The sequence below is a fragment of the Fukomys damarensis genome, unplaced genomic scaffold (genome assembly GCF_012274545.1).
Source record: "Fukomys damarensis isolate Sample0158 unplaced genomic scaffold, DMR_v1.0_HiC HiC_scaffold_1, whole genome shotgun sequence".
Taxonomy (NCBI): Eukaryota; Metazoa; Chordata; class Mammalia; order Rodentia; family Bathyergidae; genus Fukomys; species Fukomys damarensis.
The window spans coordinates 37,293,514-37,300,768 of record NW_022900913.1 but is presented as its reverse complement, the minus strand read 5'-3'; the positions used below and the strand labels follow the sequence as shown (position 1 = coordinate 37,300,768).

The window sequence follows — 7,255 nt, the reverse complement described above, 5'->3', positions numbered from 1 at the left end:
GTATGAAGGCGAAAGCAAAGATGAATTCAGTCACCCATGATCCGAAACAGAACTCACTAAGTGTGGGGAGGGGGGGTTCCTGTGTCACTGGAGACTGTGAAGAGGGAGTCTTCCTTCTTCCAAGAAGCAAAAAGTGGGATAGAAAACTCAGTCTCCCATAGCGGGCTCAAACATGCAATCCTTTCCAAAGGATAAACTTTAAAATATTAAGTTGGTCCCCACTATATTGAGGCCTCAGTCTCCCAGGCGGCCCCCCAAATGAAGATGCCTGTAGAAATCAATGAATCAAAACACCATTCTTCAGACGTCCAAATCACCTTCTCCGCCATCTGCCAGAGGCTCATCTTTCTCTGAGCGACTACATTTCAGAAAACTGTGGGGACAACTTTCCTTTTGCATTTGTCTCGGTGGCCACGTCCAGAAATGATTATCAGCACAGTTATTGATCGAGTGGGTTTTTCCTTGAATAGTACCTTAATTCTAAATACCCCCCCCCGTAGTATTCCAAAGTATTAGTTGGCCTTTTTCAGGTTTATTTCCTTCACTTTATATTGCAAATGCTTAATTAGAAAACAAGAGAAAGACCCCCACAGCGTCCTGTCCTGAGCTCTGCTGTCAGGCAGGACCTGGATGGACTGATTAGCCAGAGAGGGGCTCCTTTGCTGATTTAAAGAGTTTACCAGGCAAGAAGTAATTCTCTTGTTGTCTTTTCTCAATTGTCTGTCATTCACTTATATCTGGTACGACTTTAGTGTACATCCAAAAATGAAAAATAAAAAAAATTAATTTAAAAAGATAATAAAGGTAAGCAAAGTCTATTTAAAATTTAACCAGCTTTATCAGACTCTAGTACATGAAAGGTATCTAAGGTATATAGCATATCATTTATGTATAATTAGGAAGCAATTATATGCTAATGATAGCACTATTTAAGATTGCAAGATAATTCCATAAAGAAATAGAAATGCTATTTCTAATATGCATAAAATCCTCCTTCCAAAAAAAATTGGCAGGCTTAAAATTATTTTCAAAGCTTTTATAAAGAAAGTAGAACAAAATCTGAAACATCATGAACAAAAAATTCTATGCATTTGGTTCTTACCTAGTTTCTTACCAGTTAAGGCTATCAGAATATATGTTTCTGTTTTGCCCACCCTCATTTAATGTGCAAAAAACATACATCTTCAAGTTGTGCATTTAGGTGTATATGTTGCTACTCTCTTATGAAATATATAATCACACCATATCAGCAAGAAATAAAACCTGAAAAAGTCCTAGGTAATGTTTAAGGAATACCTTTGATTTATCTTTTGTGGTTTGATAACATTGTGTGATCTTTATTTAGGGGTACATGTTACTATAGTGCATTTATTACAACTCTAGATAACATAATGACTTGATAATTTATGAGAAATCAATATAAAGTAAAAGCACTAGAAAGTAAGTAAACCTTCTATCATGTCTGGTTAAGGACATATTACCAAATATTGTAATATGGTAAGATTTATCTATGTAACAGGTATGTACCTGTTTTCAGATAGTTCAGTCTAGTTATAAAAACATTGAACTCTAATATGATGTGTGCTCCCATAGAATAGCTAAGATGATGCTTTCCCCTCAAGAATTCCTTGCCAGATACAGGAAGATTCCTGCACCTTAAACTATAATGCTGTCAAAAATTATGTAATTACTCATAACTGGCCAGCAAGACTGCTGACTTTCATTTAAATATCAGGACTCATATTCTTTTTGTCTCAATTCAGAGTGAGGTACAGTGTGCTGCTTCATCTTGGCCTGATCTTAGGATTTGTCATACTCTTTCCTACTTATGAGCAACACAAGCCATTGGTGAGGAGAACCACTATATAAGTTTCACTGGCTTTGGATTCTCATTGCATTTGGTAGATGAAAAAAAGTATAAATCATCTTTGAGTCTTAACATTGTGTTTCTTCCAGTCCTGAAATGGTGACTTAGCTTTTCCAAATGTCACACGATGTGCCTCTGTGTAGATGCGTCCCCAAACCATAGAAGAGTTGCTGATGTGACTTTGGATGTCCTGTGAGAGGCAAATGTATTTTGGATTATGCCAACATTGAGGATGACACATGAGTATGGCACTCATAGTGGAGGAAAATGAAAGTGGATGGAAAATGACACTGAAATTTGGTGGTGGGCAAATAATTGAGTGTAGTGACTTCATCAGCCATGAAAAAACAGAGTGAAAGTAAATGTTCCGCTAAGGTGGGAAAAGTATTCCCTTTTGTGAAGAGAAAGAGAAAGCTTATTGAGGAAAAGAAAACATCAGTTAAATGTCAAGAGGGACAAAAGAAAGGAATGGGGGGTGATGACCCAGTTCATCCTTTTAGAATGTGTTTAAAAACAAATTTCAGACAGGTGATAGATGGAAGTTAGGAAAAAGTGGAATTTGTAGTTATTTTAATCTGACATTTAAAACTTTAAAAGTGAAATTTAAGAAAGGGATTTTTTTGATAGAAAAGCAAATTATTTGGGAGTAATTTAAAAACTTTTACTTCATTATACTAGAATCTTTATCAAAGGTAGAGTCATTACTGGCACACTGTTTCAACATACAAAATACAAACTAAAAGTACTAGCAATGTCATAATTTGGAGTTCTATGCTATTTTATGTAACTAGGTGGATGTAACAATAGGATTCAAAACTCGGGAAAGATCACCAAATTTGAGAAGAATTTTTTTTTAAATGTCTTCAAAGTTTTCCAGAGTTTTTAATAGCCCTGAAAATTGTATGATAGCAGAGAGTGTAATTCAAATATTTGGCAATGCTCACTTAAACCACAATAAAAAGAGAAAGGTGTTGTGAAAATACTGCTCCTGCTCCAATTTATGCAAAGCAACTTGAAGAGCTGCCAGCAACCTTCTTGTTATGTTAGCAATTCTGAGGAGGCTTCACATCCTCTTAGACTGGTTCTTCAGATGTGAGAAGGTGAGCCAAAAACACGAGGGAGCTTTCTTGGCCTGCACTCACACATTTGGGAAGTTAGTTTGGGTGTCTACAGTGTTGGAAAGGTCAAATACAGCTGTTCTCATAGAAGCCACTCTACAGGTCATAGGGTCAGAAGGTGTGCGCATGTGCACAAAAAGGACCACAGAAGCCAGATAGGAGGCAGCAGTGCCCCATAAAAGGTGACAGGCAGCCAGAATCCAACAACATTTAAACCATGGCTGTTATGGAGAAGAAACATGAGGCTGATAGCATCCACAGCAACAACCCTAGTAAGCAGGCACAGAGAAAGTTAAATTGGGGATTAATCATGGTAAAATAGCAAGCAAAGGAGTCAACAGATTCTACAAAGCATGAAATCTTTTCTCCTCACAAATTTCACAAAGTACACTGTTCCAAGTATAAAATGATTGGCCGATCTTAATGCTAAAAGAAGGAACTGTTGAGTGTATCCCATGGACAATGGGAAAAACAAAGGACTTAATGTTTTTAATGTTAAAAGTAAAAAAGATAATAATTCATGTTTACCAGTGGAAATGCTCCTGATAACATGTATTAATCAACTTGCATTCCCCATCAGTACTCATGATATTCACTTTGGGATAATACCAATGCATCAGTATTATTGGTTGGTGTTTGTCTGTGGCTCTCCAGGAGTTCACTTCTAATGTATTCCCTTTGTGTTTCTAGATTTAAAATTTTGCCTCATCTTATAATCTCTCCTCATGAAAATTTGTTTGCCCAAAACATGTCATATGACTGTATCTGGAAGACTGAACAGACAGCCATTAAGTTGTGCAGCTGAGAGCAATGTAGGCCAGGCTATCCTGATGGAAATGGTACTTCCTCTAGCATCTAGCATCTAGCATCTAGTGTCATTTCAGTACCGGAAATACTTCTGGCAAAGATTTACTGCTTTGACAATCATGAGGACTTTTACATTTTCAGGAATTTTTGTTTGATTTTGTTTTGTTGGTTTTAATGCAGATGCCAAAGCTTTCTATTCATGATTTTTTTCCTGTTTCTTTACTCTTTTGTACTATTATGAAAGTTTGCATAATAAGCACTACAATAAGGAGAAAAGAGGAAAGGACCTGGGTGTAGTGGTGCACTTCCATAATCTTCCCTTGGGAAGTTGAGGCAAGAGGACTGCAAGTTCCAACCCAGCCTGAGCAATTTAGCGCTTAGCAAGACTGTCTCAAAATAAAAACTGAAAAAGGGCTGAAGATTTGGCTTAGTGCAAAGGTCTTGCATTCAATCCCAAGCACGCCCTCGCCACACACATGGAGAAGAAATGAGGAAAGGGAGAAAGGAGTGAGAAGTAGCAAAGACGATAGGCCAAGGAATGAGTGACATAAAATGGAATATTACTCAGCAATTAAAAGGAAAGAACTGTTGATACAGGTTATAATGTGGATGCTCCTCAAAACAATATTCTCAGTGAATGAAGCTAGATTAAAAACAGATACACTATACTTCTACTTGTATGAAATACTAAGATCACAGGTTAATGTGCGACAAACAGGGTCAGGGTCATCAGCGGTGGTCTCCAGATGGGCAGAGAATAAAAAGGTCTGGAGAAAATATTTGCAGGTTACTAGATATATTCCTTATTTTATTCTTATTGTAGTTTCATGTATACCTACATTTCTCAAAGCTTCTAAAACATATTTTTAAATATGTGAAGTTTATTTTATATCAATTACATTTCAATAAACTATTAAAATGGACCTCAAGAAACTGTAATCCTTGTGTTGCCCTATTTTAAAAAATAAATACAGCTTTTATAACAAAATGGATCAATCTCCCAAACTTTATAAAAGTGAATAAAAAAACAAAATAATATACAGAGTATAAGTCTGTTCATCTAAACTTCAAAATATGCTTTAAACAATTCAGCATATATGACACCCCTCAGTAGAGCTATAAAGAAAACAAAAAATGCTAACAACTGGGAGTTGAGATGAATAGCATGAAAAGGTTCATTTTACTACTTTGCTACTTTCCTTCAGGTTTGAGATTGTTCAAAATAAAGAACAGGAAAGGGTTAAAAATCAGCCAAAGCTCATGGATACTGTTTTTGGAGTCATTTGGGTACTAGATAAAGAAAGATTTGGCATAGGGCAGGTGAAGGAAGAAGAGCAGGTGCCGATGGAGAGCCTCACGGGAGCTTCTGCGGCTGGCGGTTCTTCCTCCACGTGTAAATGTCTTGGATTTCCTTTATCATTACTTACTAAACTATACATATAAATTCTATACATTTTGGATGTGTATTTCACAAGAGGAAAAGTGTAAAAAACAAAAATTGCTCCACACTAAATATTTTTAAAGAATTAAATTTTTTGTTTTGTAACAAGTAAACATTAAGTAAGGGGGCTTTGGCCAAGTGGACCTTTTTGTACTAGAAGATTAATCACTAATAGGTACTTTCCATGGACTAATTTTTAAAGGCTAATTAAAATAATGTCTCTTGGTTTTACATTAGACAGTTTTTTTGTTTTGTTTTGTTTTTTGAGGCAGGTTCTTGCTGTTTATTTCAGCCTGGCATTGAACTCACTATGTAGCCCAGGCTGGTGTTGAACTCGCAGTGATCCTCCTGCTTTAGCATCCCGAGTGCTGGGATTACAGGTGTGTGCCACCACACCTGGCCTACATAGTTCTTATACAAACATGAATTCTGAAGCTTACTAAATTTGCTCTTATATAATACATTCTTCTACATAATTCCCGTGTGCTGAATTATGACACCCTGATTTTATCTGCTTTTGGGCAGGTATCCTAGTATTTGCAACTTAAAATTTTGTCTGAAGACAACTCTTGATGAAAGTTTTACAATTATGTAAATATCATGCTAATTCATATTGTTCATGTGTGACTTTTACACATTTTCTGTAGCTTTTTCTGACTTGTTCATTGGGATTTTACAGTATTCTTTTGTGACACTGTCAAAGTCAAAAGGTGATCAAAATTTCACATTCCTAGACAGACTTTTTAGTGTGTTTTTTTTGTTTCTTTGTTTTGGTACCGGGGACCAAACTCAGGTCCTTGCACTTGTGAGGCAGGCAGAGATTCCTAGACAGACTTTTATACAGTACATTAACCCATTTGATTATCATCTGTGTCATCTAAATCAGTATCAAAATCTAAGTCATCATCACTTTCTTCATTCCTTTTGCATCATCTCTTCTATGATTGGATCTTGACTATTTTCAATATTTTCCATCTTTTCTGGTTCTTCATTAAACAGAATAACAATGTCTTCTTTCTTTTCACATTTTACACAAACTTCAAGTTCATAAGCACATGATCTACAGTTTATGTGGTAAGAATCCTTCACAGTCTTCTTTTAACTCATTTTTAAGGTCTCAATAAAGGTTTATATTTGTTGTATTTTACTTGCCATTCAAAAACTTCTTCACCATGCTGACATAATCCATCATGAAATTTTGCATTAATTTTCTCTTAAAATGTTTTAGCCATCATAGCCCATGTACATGTACACATGTACATCTTAGACTAAGTGATGCTTTCCCTGCTGTAAGCACGCTGTAGTCAGACAACACGTCTTTCATAATATAATACAGTGGTCCAAATGAGAGGCAGGCTGTGACTCCCCAGCCTTTGGCTCCCAGTCAGCACCCATGACTCCCAGCAAAAGTTAAAGACTGACCTGCCCTCGGGCTCCTGGTGTGGGACACTCCACCAGGTGGAGGTGCCTGCCCTACTCTTTATTATTACTAGTAGTACTATATATTATATAATTTTTAAACAAAATGATAAGAAAAGCTCAAATACACAATATTGTGATGCAATGAAGCAAGATATTTAAAAAGAGAGAAGGAATTTACCTCAAGCTAAGTGGTTTCTGATCACTAGTTGCTCAGGAGTTCTAACCTGTATTTTCTATTGCTTAAAACTTCTAATTTTAAGAGTTTTCCCCTTCTGTTGTATAATATTAGTGATCTTAAGACAAGCTTTCAGGAAGTTCCCCTAACATCTTCCTTCCTCAAAAGTAAAGTTAACAATCCTTAGCACTAGTCTTTTTTTTTTTTTAACCAGGAACTGGAGAATAGATACAGGGCCTAAGCACTGAACTACATACCCAGCCTTTTAAAATTTTTTTTATTTTAAGATAGGGTCTTGCTAAATTCCCCATACTGGGCTTAAACTTGTGATCTTCCTGCCTCAGTCCCGCAGAATGCTGAGATTACAGATGCATATGTCTGTGGGAGATTTTGTGTGTGTGTGTGTGTGTGTGTGTGTGTGTGTG

At 36.3% G+C, this 7,255-nt stretch overlaps 1 pseudogene; it reads right to left on the bottom strand.

The window, feature by feature from the left end:
* Window positions 1-6,081: 6,081 nt before the first annotated feature.
* The window catches only part of LOC117285391, a 7,954-nt pseudogene continuing 6,780 nt past the window's right edge, over window positions 6,082-7,255 (bottom strand).